Raw genomic sequence first — 10664 nt, 5'->3', positions numbered from 1 at the left:
CCGTGTCCAGTGGACGTGCTTGATCAGGGAGCTAAAACCAGAGTCCAGTGGCTTTGGCACATATTCACAACATCTTTCAGTCTTTTCATTAGACCTGTTTTGGAAAGTTTGAGAAAAGTTTACTCCTTACTGTCCACAATCATTAGATTTAGAAGGAAAGAGACAAGAAAGTCTTGCTGAAGGTATTTTCTTGCGTGGCTGGTGTACGTGTGTGAGTCGAAGGGAAAGTAAATGAGTGCTGCTTTTATGACTCCTTTTCTGTAGCACTATGGTCCCGTAGGTTTATATAACTTTGGAGTATAAACCACATCGAACACTCACAGTGAGTGGGACGAATAACGAAAACAAGAGGGGTCCTTGTAACCTTTCATGTGAGCATTCTTGGCAAATCCACGTTCACTTCCCTGAGACATTTTAAATTTCAGCTGCCCAGTTGGAGAGCTCTCTCGAGAAGGCTGGAGCTGTGATGCACGCATATTGCTCAGGAGCATCTGTGTGGCTCTAACTTCGATAGTCATCAATCATATATTTGGACAGCTTACGTGTGTTTGAGCTAGAAATAGGTAAGTGTGTGTCCTTGCTGCAACACACAAAACATGTCCAGAAAATGTTTGATAAGTTGGTTTAACCTCACAGCAAAATCGATGATCTTCAGTCTGACCAAACTGTCGGTGCATTTGAAATCCTTGGTTAATTATTAGAGTTCAACAGACTCCAGCAGTAATGTTCATGGCATTCTCTCCTGGTATTTGTTAGTGAGTGTGTTTGCATTCTTGTCTAGGATGACAGATAAACCAGCTTTGCTTGCATGGAAAGCAGAATTGAAGAATGGCTTTGTGCACAGTGGGGAATGCATAAACCACAGTGTCTGCAAATGTCCTCACTGGACCTCAGTGAGGTCCCTGCAGTTTCAAGATGTAATGGTTTACATACACAGCTGGCAGCACAGTGGGCCATCAATCATAGTTATATTTGATTTAATGCGAGAGGATTTTCTTCATGTTATTTATACATGGCTGTTGGTGGTCAGAGGTTTTGGGTTTTATGGTATAATGATGATAATCTACCTACTTTTCTTTCAGATTTTTGACAGACAACAAGGGTTTATAATACCATAATAAATATCAGAATTGTCAAACATTTATTCACTCTGTAGCCTGTAGTCTGTGGAAAACAGGACCGGAAATAAAAACATTAAGATTTCTTGCAAGTAACACTTTTATTAAAGCTCACTGCAGTGCTTGTGGGACACGTGACACACACACGAATCACGTGACATACACGTGACACGACATACACGTGACCTTACCACATCACGTATTGTATTGGTGACACATTTTTTTAAACAATGTCTTTATTGATTTTTTTTGTTTTTTGTTTTTTTTTTTTGCAAAAACACAGGGAAGTCTACATGAAAAAACACAAAATAGCCAGAGACAAAGAATACCATCATTGAAATATCAAAGACAAAAAAAAATAAAGTAAAACAAGGGCCATAATGAAAGCTATGGCATCAGAGGGGAAAAGAACCAAAACCAAGAACAATATGGGTACAGGGGGGAAATAAATACAGAATTAGTACACATTAGTACATAGACATTTAGCTTTACATGTCTACACAATGGATGTACCCGTATTTGTACCAGTATTGAGTATCGGTCCGATACTGTGCTCATTTACTCTAACTCATGCTCATAAAACTACTCTGATACCACCACACCTGAAAAAGTGGGGGGAAAAAGTGGTATTTGTGCACCTTCAGTCTACACAGATGCTTCTGCACACATGCCAAACATATCTCATCATCAGCCCACAACAGACTGTGAAATATTACCCATGTAGCTCCTAAAATCAGAGAGGATGTCAGATATGCTACCTGCATAAAGCTTGTTTAGGTAAGCAGGGGAACAGGGGAGCAATCTCCAACACTGATCTCCAATACTATTTCAATCTATTACGTTTCTCAGAACATGTGAAAAAGACACTCCTGTCTCCTAGAAATTACATTTATATGCAACTAATTTGTAACAGCAAATTAATTTTTCATTGAACAACATTTTCTACAACATTATTCAAAAGTCAGCAATGATTTGAGGCTGAAGTTGTTGTTTTTTATCATTAGGCTATTTAATCAAAATGTTAATCTTTACTTTAACCAAAGCCATTTGCTGCAGGACTGTAATGTAGTGGCCTGCACTTTGCTCACCTGCTCACATGTGGTATAAATGTGTTGTTTCAAAGAAACATTGCCTCTTAACATAATATAATTGTAATTATGATAACACTTACAAAATACATACGATAATATGCAAACAGAATTTCTTTGAAAAGGGTTGGAATGAGTTTACCTGCTCTATTTCACATTGATGGTGAGACATTTATTGTGCAACGAGGAAGCAAGCAGATTTTATAGCGATTATAAATTTCCTCACTTTCAGTAGTTTGAGGGTTAATGAAGAGTTTATAAAAGCAAATGTTAACTGGTGTCACAGAATCTGAATATTAAAAGAGCAGACTGACACTGAAGAGAATATTCATCCATATCTATTTTGGTTTGTCTCTTTTGAAATGCTGTATTGTATCACAGTGAAAAATGACCTTGTTGAGGTTAATGTGAAAGTATTTAATTCAAATAGCATATAATAAGCTTTTGATTAGTAGCCCAGGCAAATTAGTGGTACAGTTGTTTCAGTTTGGCCCTCTCTTTAGTGGTTGAGTCGACTCAGTAAAGGAAAAGAGAATTTTCAACATAAGGTCTGTCAGTCCCACAAAACTTTGCGAATTACCCACTTAAATCCGCTGGTAAAAGATTTAATAATAGAGTGGTGCAGGAATGAGTCCTAAAACCCGGAAATGAGTTAGCATATTTGCACCTCCGCTTACCTCACCTCAAAGTCAGTGGGTATTTTAGATGCCTTAAATAAGGTCTGTTGTTATCACAAGCTTTACAGATTGTCACATTTTGTTCTACAAAATAAAATACGTCGGTAAATACTTGTGAATTTTGAAGCTTTTATTTGTCTTAAAGGTCCAGTGTAGTAAGTGTGCATCTGCTGCATGCGCCCCTCTCAGGTGCGCTCCAGTGCTTAAACAAATAATGCTACACCACTGAATTTAGTTATTTAGTTATTTCCCCATTTCACAACACAAATACCCACTTACATAGCTGTGGTGCTGCTTACAGGTCCCAGATTGATCCTGTAACAATCCTGCAAATTAAGCCTTATGTGTAAGTATTTATGCATTCAGTTAGTATTCAGTAAGAACTTTCCATTGTTTTGGGTTTTTTTTATTTTTGGAGGGAACCAGGGCAATGCTAACAAAAATACATAATCCTTGCAGAACTCTACACTTGTTGTTTAAAAGCCTTGGTTAGTAGAAAAATAATGAAAATACTTCTGTTCTCACTCAAAATGAAGTCATGCATTATAAGAAGTAAACTAGTGTTTGTTTGTTGTGAATTCAAAAGAAGGACATTATGTTATTCTCCTGTTTTTCTGCGCCTTTTCCCAAGTGCAGTGACTGAGGAGGAGACATGATAATTCAAAGGAGGTTTAACTGAAAACTGCACAATTTAGAGATGGTGGTTTTATGTGGAAAAGGAGAGGCGTGCACTCAGCAACACATCCAACAACACTGGCGGTGGCTTTGTTGGGGGCAAATATTTTCCATTAAGAAATTCATGAGCTTGTAAACAGCTCAGGTCCTGGGAAGCATGGTTACATCTGGGATGATAACCAGCCTGTTTGGAGAAATACCACTAGTTTTGTTTTCATTGACATACCCTTTTCTGTTTTTCTGCACAAGAATAGCTCGCGGCTCACTCCGCAATAAGCCCAACACTAATCCTGTAGGAAACTCTGTAGAGGCTCCTGGCCCTGTGTTCACCTCCGCTCCAGCATTTTTATATATTTTTTTAAAAACCTCTTCAGTAGATTTTAGATTAAGTGATTGTTACTGCATGTTCACGGCTGCCTTTCTTTCGGCGCTTGGCAACCTCTGGCTGCGTGTGAGCATGCAGGTGCACACTGAGCTGTGTTCTGGTGAAGATGAGTCAGTGCAAAGTCACTTAGCAGCTTTATAGAGGATGTTTGTAAACTTTAAAGGGCCACCTGTGAGCGGCCATAAAGCTGCCATTGTGCCAACCGTGTGAGCTGAGTCACATTATTTTTCTGTGCTGTGCACATTTCTCATGTCTTCCCCTTTGAGGTGACACTGCTCACTGATGCTGACATAGCAGGGAAAAATCCCCTCATCTGTGGGTGACGTCTTCTCAGCTTGCACGCAATAGATTTTAAGTCTGAAATGTGAAATAACCTCCATTTTAAGTAAGGTGGAGAATAATTACCAAGGTCAGTGCTAATTAACGAATAGAACTAACAGAAGCAAAGAGGCATGGATGGATTACCGAACAGGCCTAACAGGCACAGAGAGACAGAAGAGACGAGACAAGAAGAGAAGAGACAAGACACAAACCTACTAGCAGTACAAAGGCCACAAAGAGACACAAAACAACTACAAAGAGACACAAAATAACAAGAAAGAGATACAACATACTGCAAAACAACCACAAAGTACACAGAACAACTATAACATGACACAAAATGACCACAAAAGACACAAAACAAAAACAAAGAGACACAAAAAATGACCATAAAGACATGCAAAATCACTACAAAAAAAGACTAAAACAACAACAAAGATACACAAAACTAGTGCAAAGAGACATAAACAACCACAAGGAGATGCAAAATGATAACAAAAACATGCAAAACAACTACAAAAAGAGGCCATGACAATTACAAATGGGCATGAAACGATTACAAAGAAATGTAAAGTGACACCAAAAGAGGCGAAACAACCACAAAGTCTGTGTGTCTTGTTCCTAGCAGATGGGGGTGGTCTTTTACATATCTGTCCCCAGGGGGCCTGATGTCTAATCCATCCATGCAGAGGGGGCCAGTCATAAAATATACAAGGAAATAGTATTCCATCAAAATAGGGCTTAAGTCATACCATGTCCTAATGCAACACAGTAGTCTTTACTGAAAGTGATTACCAACAAATGTCATGTTGGCCTATTAGATATACAGCACTATAAAACATGGTAACACAAAGTCATAAACAAGTCTGCTTTACAGAGTAATTACTGATTCTAGTGGATATACTGTGATGAGATGCATGAACATACACATTGCAACCATGTGAAGATGCAAAATGATTGCAAAGAGATACGAAACAGCAACAAAAACAGGCCACAATAACGACAGAGATGCAAAATTTCTTCAAAGAGACCCAAAATATCACAAAATGACAAACACAAAGACACAATGCAACTATTTGCACAAAGAACACCACAAGGAAACAAAATCACCATTAGGACATGCCAAACAACTACATAGAGACACAAAAATACCACAAAACAACGACAAGACACACATAACTACAAAAAAGAGACCAAAACTTACTATGAAGACAGAAAATACCACTAAACAGCCACAAAGGACTCAAAACAACAACAAAGACATGTAAAATTACAAAGAAGAGACCAAAACAACAACAAAGAGGCATAAAATTACTACAAAGAGACATAATATGTCAACAAAAATGCACAAAATAACTACAAAGAGATGTAAAACGAGGAAAAATAACCACAGTCTTTCTTGGGGGGGCATAAAATAAAGTGAATTAACAAGAAAATAGTATTCCATTAAAATAGGTCTTAAGTAGGTCTTACCATGTCCTCATGCTTATAGTCTTTACTGAAAGTGATTACTAACAAATGCCATGTTGGCCCATTACATATACAGCTCTATAAAGCATGATATCACAGGGCCATATACTGGATCCAAAACAAGTCTGCTTTACAGAGTAATTACTGAGTGGATATTGTTTATACTATATTTTATTTCTGCTTTTTATACCTTTAATTGGGTGCAAAAGTCTGGCATTCATTTTCTGTTCCCCCCATCGCCATGTGTGGTGCCAGAGGTTTTCGAGTTAACCTTCCTGGAAAGTATTGGTTATTTTGCTAAATATGAGGCCTGCTGTTACTCACTTTAGTACCTCTCATACACTTTATTTGCGTTCTGTGGAAAGTCTGGGCTTTTATGATCGGGAATAAAGATGATTCTTGCAACGACAAAAGAGAAAAACCCAGCGGCAGAAGAAGAAGAAGAAGAAGGAGAAATAAGAGCAAATGTGTCCGTGAGAAAATAAAAAGGAGGCTTTCTTATGAGACAGTCGTGGTGTCATTTAAATGACGCAGGGATTGCATTGTTATGTTTGAGAGTGTTACTGATAAATGCTCACAAATAAGCTGTGAACGACTGCCCTCTCAGCACTCAGAATCATTAACACCAATTATTCACATGTCGAACGGGAAGCGGGGCCAGCTTCCTGTTCACTTGACTTCATTTCCTCCTGTTGCTGTTACTGTATTGTTTATCCTGTGTTTCTTCCTCTACAAGTCTATCCATCACCAACACTTCAAAAGACTTGCCCCTCAGTCTGCACTCAATAGTCTTTCCCTTTCACACTTAACTTGGTTCCCATGTGTTTGCAGAGCAGTTCAATCCTCACTTGCTCATACTGGGACTCATCAGCATCATCAGTAGAGATGCTCTCCCTCTCCAGTCCTCCCAGGATGCACAGCTGTTTTTCTGCGCTCCACTAGCTGGAAAGTCTATTTCTGTGCAGATAATATTAGCTACATCCCCTGTTTACTCAATGCTGAAAACTGAGCCATTGTACGAGGAGCAGTCAGGGTCCCCGGTGGCTCAGAGTCACGGTTACAGACAGACGGTGTAAAGGGCGTAGGATTCCCTCGAAGACGAAGGGTAACTCTGTCCTACCTGCACAATGAGAGCTGTGAAAAATGTAATGATCAAAACTAACAAATCAAGCCTTTTGTTGACTAAACAACATGCAGTCATCACATCATCCAGTTGTCAAACTATTTTTGATTTGTTCACTACTCATTCTCTGGTAACCACTCAATAACTGGTCTTGAAAGTCTCACTTTAATACCTAATAATGCCTCTATTTGACATACATAAGCAAACAAGACCATGAGGGAGAATATGGGTTATTTCCCTGCCTGCCACAGGGTCAGACCCTCTGTAAAATCAGACCAGAAGAGCCTGTGTGTACATTTTCCCAAGCAAAGTTACAGCAAGTAACATATTAGTCGGCTAAAATGAAGCAGGAGTAGATTTTTCTTGAGATAATTTTATTTTTGGCATTATAGTCTGACCTCCAAAATTAATGCATAAGTGAGCACATAGATCCTTATAGATGCTTTGAATAAATACAGAACTGAATCTAAATAATAAACCTAAATTCTAAATATAAATGTTACAATCTTAATGTTCAACCTAAATCCCGAAGCACAAACTACATTTTTTACTGTGTGTGACATAAATTTTGCCTTCTGGCCACGTCCTCAAGGGTCCACATGAACTGTCGCATCTTAAGTTCCCATCTAAATCCTAAATGCTTGGGACAGTAAGGGCAAGATATAGTCCAAAAACAGACATGGATTATTTTCAAAGAGGGAAAAAAACGTCAGCCTGGTGACAAATTTTCATAAATTACAGCTAAACAGTACACTAAAATGTGTTTCTGTTACATTCGAGGTGAGAAATAGTCAATGTAGTAACAAAATCTTGATCATATTTGATCAGCACTGCCTAGTTTGATGTTTAATTTGAGTTTGGTGAGTCTGGTGTATTGCACTCAAAAGGTGTGACATGTGACTTTTCAAATCTGGACTAGTGACGCTCCTCTATTAGTCATCATATCAGATCTACCCCATATTAAATCAACAGTTGTGACTGGCCTGACAAGAGCAAGGACTGGTGGAAATCTGTCTGAACGGGAGGGTGGCCAGAGCAAATGAAACATGAGATTGCAGATTCATCTGGTTCCCAGGCTACCTTTCTGCCACGCTGATGCTGAAAGTTACATTTTGCCTTACAGACTCCTTTTTCTTTTCAGGTTGATGAAAGTCAAAGTCTAGTGGTTTAGCTGCTGGGTGCCTGGTTCATGTTCAGGGAAAACAACAACAACAAACTCCACTACAGCAAAATTCATCAGTAAATTACATCTCTATCATACTCGTGCTGTTACAGGTTTCACAGCCAGCTTCTGAGAGGGGAAATGTGTAGTTTTTTTAAAAAGTTGTTTGCAGTGTTAATGTGGCAATGTGGAGCTGTTAATTTACACATTCACCACTTTACAACTGGCGCCTGATGTAAGGAAAGTGTGGAAGTGATACAGTTGGGAGCTCACTTTATCTTGGTCAAACATTGCTTCCAAGAAAACCACAATGAGTTATTTGTAAAGTGGGAAATATCCTTCCGTGTTGCTGCTGCTTTGTGACTCAACATGAATAAGGTGGAAGTGGTACAAGGCAACAGGGAACGGTGCTTTCCTCCGGGTTACGAGTGCAAACGTTTGGTGTGTGTTCTTGTTGAGTCACAGATCCTTTTCCAAACCAAACTGGATGGAGGCCATGTTACATCTAAAAAGTAATGAGATCCAAAGCTTCACTTTGGCCCACCTTGCCGCTCTGTATCACATCGACGCTGGATCAATGCTTCCCTTTTAAAGAATAAAGAATTCAAACCAGCAACCTTTTATTAACCTGGCTGACACTGACTGCGGATTGCTGCTCTACCACCTTCTGCGGACTCGAGATCAACAACATCCTTTGTGATAGCTGAGGAACTGACTGCTTTCCTTGGCATGGTGTCATACACAGGGGGATATTTTTAGGCCGTCCTGTATGAATTAAGCAGTGTTCAGTGTTCTCTCTGTGGGGCAGTTCAGATCTACCTGATTCAATGGTTGCTATTAGCTCTCCTAATAAAGGCCAGATTGTGGGAAAACTGGTAGTTAATGTGACCCGGCTGTGGCTTGCTGACAGACGTTCCCACCAGCGGTGTAGGACAGAGGCTGCTCCATTTTCCTATCCACAGGAAAAATGCTATCAACCTCCTCACTGCTGCAGACTCTTTACTTGCATTATTTTCCCTTGAGAGATTTAATAGCCTTCTATCTTACTCTTGACATCAGCTGCGAGATTCAATGACTCCATTTTCAATATGAGTCCATTCACTGCTTCTGTGGCAGAATGGCAAGAGCAAACTCAACTCTGCAGACATGGATACAAAAACCCAGTCATATGTCTGAGAAAGTGACCGTGACATATGAGAACAGTGTTATATTCTACAGATTATCTCCAAGGGCTCAGGTTTTTCAGAGACCTATACACTCACGGTTAGTGTCAAGTTTTTCATCGTCCACTTTAACTCCCCTGCAAAGATATTGATTTATATTTTTCAGTTCAATCTAACTGTAAGCTGATTGTATGACACTGGGGTATCATTACAGGAAAAAGTGACAAACATAGGTCCATCAAATCGTCCTCAAGAACTTAATCATCACCCCAGGCTTCTTTGCTTGTGCATGTTGGCACTTGTTTGAGCTGTATGTACCTGCACTGGCTCCTTGGGGTCTGGGTTTTATCTTTGCATTGTCTGATGTTCTCATGGCTCACATTAGTCAGAAAAATACTATGGTGGAAATGATCCGCTGCATGAAAAGAAAGTAGGAGACACCTACCTTTCAGTGCTACTGCACTGACTAAGTTTACATGCGCAAAATATTCAGGTTTTTGCCCTTACATGCAGCTGTGCATGCTTTGATTAACATAATGGCATACATCCTACAGCTTATATTATCCAGTATATCATATCCAAAGCATATCCAAAAACCTGCTGATTTGCAATTAATTCATAAAGTAGGTACATGTGTTTCTCCTGCTGACAAGAACTGCTGGCTTTTGTTTTGTTCATGCATATCTACTCCAGCCTTGCACACTGTTAGCTAGTCGATTCGACTGTAAACATGTCAGACAAATGGTCCTAAAACCTGAATAAAATAAGCGTATCTCACACGTCTCAATCAGAAAATGGTGATGGTAGGAAAGGGAAGTCCTAATGGTAGGAAGTCATGCATGTAAACAAAGTCACTGTTAAAAACATAATGTACACGTACAGTGTATGCATGTATCACCTGTTTTTTTTTACCTATTACTTTGATTTTTGAGCCTATGTAGTCCTTTATTTCCTTCAAGTCATTTCAGCACTGTTTAACGTTGTTTGGAGTCACTTTGACAGTTTGACAGTTCTCATCTGTATCTTTTTCCAGCCCCAGCAAGCAGATGTTTGCAGCAAAAGAGCTCTAAAAATCATGCCGTACCCAGCACCAAATGGCAGGACAGTCAGATGGGTTTTTTTTCTCAGGAGTTGGGGAAACCAAAATAGAGCTAAAAGCAGAATATATGGCCATGTTACCACCCAGAGTTCCTGGGATGTTTTAGTCCCATGGATTCATTTGCAAAGGTTTCTTCTTTCTTCCATTGTTGTCTGCGTTTCCACTGTGGTCAAAAACCAGCAACGTTTAGGCAAATTAGTCAGCTGGCGTGTGAAAAAGCAATACAACTGCACTACACCTCCAGTCCAGTAGGTGGCAGTAAGAAGCAGAAGAAGACTATACAACAACAGTGATGCCATACTAAATGTCCCACATAAGCAGGCATTATTATTTGTGTGACACTGCAACAGAAAGTTGATTCCACATTGCAGTAAAGTGTAGTA

The sequence above is a fragment of the Lutjanus erythropterus genome, chromosome 10, assembly GCF_056507025.1.
Source record: "Lutjanus erythropterus isolate fLutEry1 chromosome 10, fLutEry1.hap2, whole genome shotgun sequence".
NCBI classification, from domain to species: domain Eukaryota; kingdom Metazoa; phylum Chordata; class Actinopteri; order Lutjaniformes; family Lutjanidae; genus Lutjanus; species Lutjanus erythropterus.
This window is presented reverse-complemented; position numbering follows the sequence as displayed.